Here is an 11651-nt window from a genome sequence, read left to right as displayed (position 1 = left end):
AATTTATAAATAAATATTCAGAACCAAAAATAATTAAAACAAACATTGGTAAAATATAATGTACAGATTAATTAATTATTTAGATAAAAATATTTAAAAAACCGGGATGTGCCCCCAGCAAAAATTATTTTACCTTGAATAAAAATAAGTGATAATGAGTAAAGTTTTATTGATTAAAAAGTTTGAATTTTATTATCATGTATAATGTCGTTATAATGTATGGAGTTCTGTGAAACAAATTATTTTTTAATGGATTGTCTTTATATACACATAAAGATTTAAGAATAAGGCTTTAAGAGAACTGCTTCTAATCTCCGAGATCGATTACTGGAGAAGGAAAAAGCCTGGTAGAATAAGAAATGAAGAAATAAGAAAGAAAATGAACATTCAAAAAATATGCTAAAGAAGGTAGAGGAAAAGAAACTTTGATGGTACGGCCGTATAAAAAGAATAGAAGGTGGAAGAATAACTAAGGAAATTTTAGACTGGGAAGCCGAACGAAGAAAAAGAAAGTAAGTCCCAAGGATAAATAGCGTCCAAGAAAGCCTCCACGGTTACAGACTGAGAGATGAGTATATCCGAGATAGATCAAGTTGGAAAATGGAATTAAAAGAAATATTTAATTGAGGAAAACCTTAATATTGAGGAACTCCTGAAAAAAGAAAAATCTGGTGTGAACACACATGACTTTCACTTACCGTACTTTTTGCGACTAAACGTTCTTGAAACTTACAATTTGCACTAAAAAAAAATTGGTTGTTTCTAATTACGTCTAATGTTTCTAATAACGTCTAATTTGGACGTTAAGCCTTGCCTGAAAAAGTAGGGGATTAAAACTGTACGGCAGGACAATTGTACAAGGGTTCATCATCAAAAACTGCTCGAAAAAGCGTGACGTTGAAAAACCCCCAACTTTGACAATTTTTTTATTTTTTTCTATTATAGATAAAATTCCCAATTTTTCTTTAAAATTTAGGGCAAATCCTCCTTTATAACTGTAAAGTTTGCAACCACCCAGATCTAATAGATTTCGAGAAAAAAGTTGCTGAAAATGGGCAAAAACGGCATTTTCAGAAAATTTTCTTGTTCTTCTTGGTTCTTCCTTTGTTACCTTTTTTGAAATCGATTTTCATAAATCAGGTGTCATTCGATTCGAAATTTCATGTAGATATGCCTTTCGGTGGTCTCGACGCTGTACATTGAAAGGTAGGCTAGCACAAGGGTCTGTGACATCTAATACATTCTAAAAGTAGGAATGAAAGGCTGGGTACTTGCTGAATTGTGAATTGTGGCGTTTAATCAACCCTTATACACAACTTTTAAAATTGTAAGTGTTTGTTAAGATCATTTTACTAGTGATAGTGTCGCTTCTTCATGATGATGTGTATAAAGCTAAACTCATTTGTGTTTAGGTTAATGTGAGGAGGCTAAATACAAATGAAGTATAGAATGCTTTTTTTACAAGATGTAAAGTTTTTAATAGTATGACTAATAATTCTATTACTTTGTTCGAGATTACGTATAATTCAAAATCTATTTCTACTACAATTTACAAAAGATGATGTAGAGAGTTTCGCCCCACATTTTGGAAAATTCTATCAGAAGACTCGATTGTGAGACTTTACAAAATCGCAGAACAGTATTTACCAGAAACAGGGTTTATTCACTTATTTTGAAAAATCTTCTCATTACTAATTGCCCCTCATTTTACTATATCAGGTTCATCTCTTTTAATAGATAAACTGTATTTATTTTGATCTTATAGTGTAAGGTATTGTGGCATCGACAATCCATTAAAGTTTTTAACATAATCATTAATTTAAAAAAATAAATAAATAATTTGTTTCATCTTCCATAAAGCATTAAAGACCTCTCGGTTTTGTTCAAAATTCTATTAATGTTCATGCTGAAGATAGGACGTCACAGTCCCCTCAAAAATCCTTTTTTTTTTTATTAGGGAGGCCTACATTAAAGCCAAGTAACATTTAGTAAAACGTTGAAGTTTCCAGATAACTTTGAGAATTGTAATAGTTATATATTAGAATGTTAGGCAGCAGCACTGTCGTAATAAGTAAATGCACCTCTATATATATATATATTTTTTTTTTTTTTGATGTGGTGTATCCACAGTTTGTTAAATTAAAAACATTATGTGCATCTTTATATGAGTATGATCTTGTGTGCAAGAATTAATGTTTTTTTTTTAAAGTAAATAATTAAATATTTATGGAAGTGGCAACTCCAGAGTCATTTTTTTAAGTTTTTATAGTTTACTTTATACTTTTTGCATGATAATTTGCACTCTGAAGCTAAGAAAGCGTTTCTGAGGTGTGATATAATCGTCAGGAAGAAACGGAAATCAATAATATTCACCCATACTGTCTTCAGGATGTTGCATAAGAAGAAATCTTGGCAATAAGTTCCATTTGAGCATTCATAAACGATGCAAGCATAATTATACAATTATAATTGTAGAACTGGTATGTTTATGTTCTTGACGTCTCAACAAGTACTTAGCTGATGAGTAACTAAGCCCTTGATTGTTAACAGTGCCTACCTGACAAGAGATTATCAACATTTAAATTGTTATTTTTGAACTGATAATGTTTTTATCCATAGATAAATGATTATAACCATAAGTGCGCACTGGGGAAGAGGTTGGTAAAAAGTTGACCCCCCAGAAATTACACAACTGTAAGTTGTTCAATAATATGGTGTAATGAATTATTTATGAAATTCAAGTTGAAATGGCTCAACTCTCTATACCTGTCTTCGTATCAAAAGAATACTCTCTGGTGATTGAGTACCAACAAACTCCACTTAGAGTTGAAGAAGTTATTGAACAAAATTCTGGCGCTTCACTGAATGGCCTGAAACAGAGTAATCTAAAAGAACTGAATTATCTAACGAAAGAGCAATGGGTGCAAAGCCTTTAAAGATACTTTTAACGAAAATGAATTTCCTTATTGATAAAAAAAAAACTTGCGAGTAAGGAGCACATTGAAGCTATTAAAACCGAGATGAGTGAAAGTATGAAAGAAAATTTGTGGATGAGGAAGGTAGTTGATTCATTGAAAGAGGAAAAAAGCAGAATTGAGGGAGTGGCAAGCGAGGCTCTTGCATTAGGTGTTCAGTGAAACGGGACACAAAATTTATGCAAAGTAACCATCAATAAATAAAAAGTAATCTAATTAATTAATCCGTCGAATGACGATCTGGCATTAGGATAGATTATCGAACTGTCGGCCTAGGCCTAGAATTTACCTGAAGATAAATTACAGTAAATGGATTTAAATTAAAGCAGCATGTGACTTCGTACTGAAATATTCAATAGATATAAATTTGGTTGAATTTTATTCAGAAATATTCAGTAATAATAATAATAGTCTTTATTTACATTTTTATTACGTTTGTTTTTCAATATTGAAAATTTATTAAATATAGTATACTTAATTCAACAAGACTTACTCATGGTCATTGACCGTCTGTCCAATCTTTTCCATCCAAATATGAAATAAATTCGGCATGGTCTAATGTTTTCTTATTTAAAAATTTTATTCTAAATTCAGATAAAATGGGGCAGGAAGCTACAAAATGAAAAACATCTTCAACCTCATTTTTGTTGCACAACGAACATAATGAAACTGGCTGATTAAACATATATTTATTCAAATACATCAGCTCATCCCGCACTTTTATTAGCCAACCAATATGGTTAGCCGGCAGATTGCCGTAAACAAATTTATTGCCTGGCTGTAACTGTTTGAATAAAGTATATCTACTGCTGTTCAATGCTTTTAACTTAAACTCTTCAGCTGTAATTTTTCTGAATATTCCTATAATATCTGAGGTGGAAACATCGCCATTCAGTAGATCATCTATTGCAACATTACATTCAGTACACAATACCTGCCACCCTTTGGACCAAAATATTTTCTTTTTTATAATTTCTCTAGTTAGCATATAAGGATACCTGGAATGTGGTAATTTGAGACACTTTTTTATGTAATTCAAATGTAATTTGAAAGTATACAGGAATATTAAATTCAGATTTGTTTCTAAATAAATGTTAAAATCTGGAGTATGTCTGGGTTATCCTTCTTTACAAAAAATCTTAGAAGAATCTGTCATGTATACGGTAACCCCACACCTGCGCGCTATAACACAAGATTGCTCGCGAAATTGCCTTGAATACACTTATATTCAGTATTAAAAAGCATGCTGCGATAATTATCCCAAACCTTAGCGAACTTAGAGCAAGGTACTGTTTTGCTAATTATGTATAAAGCTAAAAAGTAACTCATGGGATAATGTCAAGAAACTTAATTCAACTAAACTCAAACTTACAAATCTGGCTGCTGATGATTTAAAAAGATCTTTATTTACATTTTTAAAAAAGTTCTTAAATTGTTGAAATTATCTTTGAATTGGCTCTTTATAATTACTCGCTACGGAAAATGCGCGTTTCCCAATATTGTGTTACAACAAATTATTGCAATTCTCACTGGCAAACTCTGTAAAGCTGTAATTGGATTTCTCAATTATGTTTAAAAGGGATTGATTTCGAAAACTTATTGTTTACATCTGCCCTTCTTTTGCTCCAGCATTCTGTCATTATAAACAGATATAATTTTTTTTTTTAATTTATGGAAAGATTGAACGTTTTATTTATTATACAGTCCTCTGTATAAATCTTCATTCTTAGATGTGGCACTCAATATTATCTTACTTCTAACACCAGTGTCTCTATAATGCGTTTTATTTCTCAGTTAAGATATTCAAGCTATATATTCAAAATTTACTAGTGAGCTTGTTAAACTGTATCCAAAAATTGTTAGTCATTTTTTTTTTACTTTAAAGAATTATTTTACTTTTATGTGGTGCCTCAGTTTTGGCAGGCTTTCACCAGCATTTCATTCCTCTGCATATGTTATTTATTAGGACATAATTATATACAAACTTAGCATTATAGCAGATTCATTGCTTGCAGCCAACGAATTTCCACAAATATAAAATTTCGCCCATTTTGGATTTATTTATAAAAGAATGCCGCCTCTATCCCTTTGATACTTGTAATTATTATCAGTGGCAGGGCTGAATTGTCGTGTGGCTGACGTGTCCGATGATTTTACTTTTTTTTTCCGTTTTGTGTCTTTCTTCGTGTGCAGATTATTTATTTTTTAATTATATGCACAAGTAGTTTTTTTTTCTTATAATTTTATTTTATTTACTGAGTAGTGTACTTTTTCTACTTTCGTTTCTAATAGATATATTTGCTTCAATTTTGTTGAAGAAAAAATTATTTTGTGTTGTATAAATAAATATTTAAGGTCTTAATTATTTTATAACCAAGGCGCCACGGTAGCCGAGCGGTTAGAGGCGAGACCTGCAAAGCTATTGTAGCTTTATGTGTATTTGTGGTACTGGGTTCGATTCCCGGTGGTGTAGGCCTTGGATTTTATTTAATGGTTAATAAAAGAAATTTACAGTGAAGTATGCACAATTCTATTCGATTCAAAAAAACTGAGTCGCTATCTCACTAAACTCTAGGCTTATCTTTCGTGAACCTTTTTTTAGAAGCTTAAGATTTTGTTGATACCCCCTAACTTTGCTGTTCTATTCAGTTGATTTTTTTTTTTTTTTTGCTATAGGAGCTGAAGCTTAATGTTTTATTTTCTTTTAAATTTAACAAGTTAATTTAATTTTGTTTTAAGCATTTATTGTTCAGTATTGCAGATATCCCAGCAATGGTCCTTTTATATCCTAAATGCTTGTAAATAAATTTTCTTCTTATTTTTATATATATGTATGTGTACAATTGATATGTATGATTGATGCATATTACATGGAGTTCAGAACTTCACAGACACAGATCTTGGCGCAGTCTTGGTTTGTCTTCTTGAAGCTGTAGGCTCGCCAAGATGGTAATGAGATCTGGATGGCTGTGTATGAAGGTTGTGGAAAAAGTTGTCTGTTAGTTTGGTGATGTGAGTGTAAATGGCCTTGAATGTCCAGTTCTCTGTGCATTTGGGTGTTCCCAGTAAACCATGGAGACGTTCAGTGGCTATTCGTAGTACTTTATTTTGGAAAAGACTGCAGTCTTTTCGTCAGTATGTTACTGGCTGTAATCCAGACTGGGCAGGCTGGATGTTAAAAAGAGGTCTAAGGAGCGTCTTGTAGAGCAGTACAATGCCAGGAGTGATTCTGTTAATTAGTGGGTGTAACTGTTTCAGTTCGAGTGTATGCTTGTTGAAGTTTAGTGTTAATCTGCAGTCTCCAGGTGAGTTGTGTATCAAGGATTACGCTGAGGTAGCCTAAAAATAAAAAATATGCACGATTACAATACCTTCTCTTATGTAGAGTAAGAGAATGTAATTTGCCACATTAAAATTTAGTAATTTATAACCTTAAATTTGTTGTTTGGTGAATATTTAAATTTGTGCGAATATTTTGTAGAGTTTTTTAAATTATTTTACTGACACATTTATTTTTTCTTAATATAACAGGAGCATTGAGCTCTGAGTACGCTTTAGGTACTTTTGGGAGCACATTTTTTTGGGAAGGGGGACTCAGGGGACTCAAAAATAAATAATTCCAGTGAAAACTCTCAAAATTTGACATGATTAAAACATTTAACTAATCAGTAGTAGAGAAATTTTCAAAAATTTGAATGATGGCCTGTTACCACTTACGTAAAAAAATAATGTCAAATTTGGACTTGATAGTCTGACAGGCAGACACATACCCTTACACATACACAGTGATGACCCCATTAAGGGGATTACCTGAGGTAAAACATGGCTGAGTTGTTCTTGGTTTAAAGTTTTCAGTTTATGTAGAAGTGCATTAAATCAAACTTGGAACTAACATTTAGGCATGTTTATGGTGCGATGTTAGTTGGTAAGTTGTGCGCGATAGTATGGTATGATGCATGTCTAATTCTCATGTAAGCTAACTTACCAAACTACTCAACAAATTCGCTTCCCACGCTTAACGCGACTGTAACTTCTTTGGTTTTTTTTTAATACTTTCTTCTATATCTTTGTACTTCTCTCTCTGAATTTGTATGTATATGCCTATTTAGATATTTGAAATGCCTTAACTCACTAATTAAAAATCGTAGAAAGTGAAAATTTGATCATTTGTTCATTGGTGACTGATTCAATAATCCAAAGAATATTTTTAAATTAAATGGTTTAACATGATATACAGAAAAAAAAGACAGTCATAAAGGTGATCGATTAGAAAGGTCGATGATTTTTCTTTGAAAATTCGATTATGCAGCGCTGCAGCTGTTTTAATTTTTTTTAACAAGGGAGTCCCCATATCTTCATATCCTAGTTTTAGGCTAGCTATTTTGCCTTTCATCGCAAAAAAAAAAAGCTATGGCCGATGCAACCATTCAGCAGTTACTTAGAAATATCGGTTGAGTGGAACACTAAGTGCTATCTATCTGATGCGATGTCGGAGAATATTCTTTTATACATGGCCAAAATTTGAAGTTGTCAGTATCCAAATCTAATTGAGATTGGTCAACTAAAGTTTGTCAAACAGTTGTTGTGATTACCAACCAATACAACTATTGCTTATGGCTAGAAAGCCACCAATAAAATTGATCAACAATTACACGCCCAATCTTGCTGCGGCATTACTAGAACAAGCCGGCAGCGATCATTTGGATTATCTTAAGTCTCTTAAATGGCCATTATAGATTAAACCGACACATATATTGCAAGGGCCTCATAGATATGTTAGAAGCTAGTCGGTGTAGGTTCTGTTAGGACAGCACTGTAGTGGAGACGGGAGGCACATTTGAACAGAATTTACATTTTCTGTTACAGAGTGCACCAGAATCGTATTGTTGAACCTTTTTATTTTGTTTTCTACAACTTTCAAGTCTTCTTAACAGATCTATATCAATAAACAGTTGGTACATTACATACATATCTATATTTTTTTAATTTAAAAATTTTGTGTCAAATGTTAATACCTGCCCCACTGGTAGGTTACCTTTGAACACAATATAAAATAGAAAGAAATGATATTACTTTACTCTGAATCTACCTTCTATCAGTTATTTCTCTCACTACTACATTACTTTCTCTTTTAAACCACTGAAATCTAGTTCAAAAATCAAGAATGACTCAGTTCGGGATGTTGTACCCGCAGTGTGATGGGTTTAGGAAGTTTGAACAAAATATTCGGTTTGTTGCGCTTCTTAATGTAGTCGTTCGGACCACTTTCCCCTTCTCTGCGATTAAACAAAAAAAAAAAAAAGGTCACAAACTTGCAGGTCGGTAGGGCACATTGTAACTGTGATGTTGAAATGTGCCCCCTCTCCTTCCATAAAAGAAAATATAATATCCAACACTTTTTTGCAAGCAAATAGACTTTTGTAAATACTAGATTTAAAAATATGAATTCCAAATGTTAATATGGACTAACAATACTTACACCTTGTCCACTACAAATCTTCACAATACACTTCCAAAGCTGCAATAAAAAATTTTACTTCCACCTCACAAAATATAAAATTCCTCAATTCTGACTTTACAGACAAAGAAAACGAAGGAATACTCTGTCAATTATACAAGTCTACCTCAGCAATTGGAGAAAATTACCAATCATAAATGTTTTAAATATTTGGCAAGAAATTAAAACTGTTCAAATGTGCCCCCTCTCAACTACGTCTTGTTTCAGTGCAAAAGACTGGTACATGGCTAAGGCTCTTCGAAAAAGAAAACACCATGCCCTTCATATCTTTGCCCAAGAGCCGCTCACCAGACTCGAGATTAGACTCACTATGTCTAATTAAACTCTCCGGACTGGCAGAGGTGCTATAACCACCTTCTCGTGAAGTTTCGTGGATTCTAATTAGCTCTAATCTAAGCTAGCAACAAACCTTTTTTTAGATTTTAAGGCACGTCAACATCAGTGGTCATTGAAGCCCGGTCTCCGAACAGTTTTCTATTTTTACGCACAAAACAGTTCGAGGAAGCAAAAAATTAAGGGAGCAGCTCAGCGTTGGAATTCAGTATTCGCCAACCACTGGGCTAATCCCTGCCCTACCACACACACTATAATTATTATTATTGGGACAAGGGATCCTCTTCCACAAGGTATCATAACAAAGGGGCTTATTGTACCACCCTCTAGATAATCTAGTTGGCAATGCCTAACCTTCTTAGTATGTCCTGGATCTTGCTAATTTATGTCGTGATATGATCTTCTCTAGCGAACACCCACATATCAAAACCAGATAAACAGGCATAAGGAACAATTCGTAAAACTACTTTTTCGTTCGTAAGAGCATCTACAGATAATAAGCTACTGCTAGTCACCATAATAATAAAAAAAAAAATCCTGTCAGTGTTCATGCCAGAAATGTTTGAACCTCTCGGGAAATTTGTCGTTTAAATTACATATATGGAAGTGCCATTACATACCATCCCACATCCTTATTAAATTCATTTATTGCTTCTTTTATTGCATGTGTAGGCAATAAAGTTTATTTGTGTTAGATCAAGCTGTGGACATGTCCTCAAGACTTAAGTATTATAATATTCCTTTATGGACCTCCGCTGGATTTGTTGAAAATCTTTATGGGCATGTAGATATCTCTTAGTGAAGCTAGTCCGAAATGAGTATTGTTACTATACAAGCTAGATATAACCTTCCCCCGGAAAATATAGGAAAAAATACAAGTTTTTCAATAATATGTTATAAAACAATGTAATTGTAGTGTAGACGTACACATTACTTGGGCCATTCCAACTGTAAGACACACAGATTAAATGGCTTAACTCTGCTTCTGTCCAGAAACATGAATCCATCTGTTGACTGCATTCTGTTGTCTAATTCTCTAATCTAAAATTTTGAGGTAAGTTTAGATTAGGTTTGATTTCATATGTGTTGGCCAGTCATCCTATTCTACCGCGACTCAGGGATGTGTTATGGCACCCATAAGAATGTAGATTCTGTCCAGTCCTGTCTGTTTGATTAGACTTAAAAGTGTGGAGAAGAACTCCTGGGTAAAGCTTGAAGACACGGGTTTTTTCTACATTAAAGAACCTAACTTCTGATCTGAACATGCCCTTCACACGGACAGCAAATACGTAGCACGTGTATTATCGTTTCTTCTACTTGATTAAAAGCTAACCCGTTGACAGGCTCATGTAATGCATGCATTTATTCAGTCTGCAAGGGCTCGTAAGAAGCCTAAATTCGTCCGAATGCCTGGTAGTAATGCCTAAGTAAACTTACGCAAGTGACTAATAATTAACTTTTACGCCAGCTTCTGGCTTCTGTTATGCGTCCATTGCTACAAATTTATGAGTTCACAAATAATCGTAGCAATAATGGTTGTTGGTTGTCTTGCCATAAATAATCAGTTTTTCGAGGTGCCATAGAAACCTTTTGGGGGTTTCCGTCTCATTGTCTCATTCTCTTAATACCAAAGCATCTAGGCAAAATATGCACCAATACTTTCTGGGCAGTCATACAACAATTACCAACGTAGGAGTTGACAATTGCCGTGATGTCTAAGAAACATCATACATCACAAGTAGTTTATAAGGTACGCATAATTTCTCAATCATACTTTAATGTATGCTTATAATCTCTAGTTTTTATAAAGTGCCACTCAAATAGCTAATTTCTCTTTCTCTTTATTGAAGTGAGGATCTCAAGAAATAATGGTAGATTTTTTTTTGAGAAACATTGATGCTAATAAGTTAAAAAAGTAAAGTAATGCTTACTTTTCTCAGGCGGGCTTTACGTCCAACAACCGATTAGGTATCGTGTAGTAAGGAGGAAAAAATAGCAAACATACTTTACTACAAGTTCTCGTGTTAAATGTTAAATAAAATCCAAGGTCTATACCAGGAATCGAACTCAGTACCACAATACGTATTAGCTTTGAAGGTCTCGCCTCAAGCCGCTCGGCTATACCGTGGCGGTTCATTGATGTTAACAAAATAAACACCTTGTTTAAATTTTATTGAAAATTATGTATGTTATTGAGTAAATGTAAAATTTATGTAGCAGTAAATTGTTTCTGTTGTGAGAAAATAAATTTATCTTATTTTGTTAATAACTGAATATTTGTACTCTAGGCATTACGTGTATTAATTATTATTACGTATGTAATTATTTTATTGCTATTTCTGTTATTAAGTGTAAGTAATATATGGATTTATATACTATATAAATTTAAATGTTTATTATAATTATTGCTCATATTTGGAGGCTGTAAGGACCTTATTGTTATTTAAGTTCAGAATTTCATGTAAGTTAATTTTATTTTAATTTGTTTGTACTACTACTACTCCATTGTCATATAAATTTAATTTTCTAGTGTAATAAATATTCTATCAATTTTCAACTGCCGTAAAAGAGGCTGGCAGCTATTTCGAGATTTTTGCTTCATTATTGTTCTGATATCTCTCTTTTTGGAGTTAAAAAATAATAGTAGCATGAGATAAACCTTCCCACAACTTCAGACCAGAATGGAATAGACTGTAAATAGGCAGTCTTCATAACTTCAACTGGTACTTCTTCCGCAGTCTTCTCAGTAAATAAATTACTTGTGCTAACTGGTTACTCAAGATTCGTACATGACTTTGCCAGTAAAGTTTTCAATTTACCGTAAT

Source organism: Rhodnius prolixus, unplaced genomic scaffold, assembly GCF_049639745.1.
Source record: "Rhodnius prolixus isolate KJV_2025 unplaced genomic scaffold, Rpr scaffold_28, whole genome shotgun sequence".
NCBI classification, from domain to species: domain Eukaryota; kingdom Metazoa; phylum Arthropoda; class Insecta; order Hemiptera; family Reduviidae; genus Rhodnius; species Rhodnius prolixus.
The sequence above is the reverse complement of the archived record's forward strand: the minus strand, read 5'-3'. Positions refer to the sequence as shown.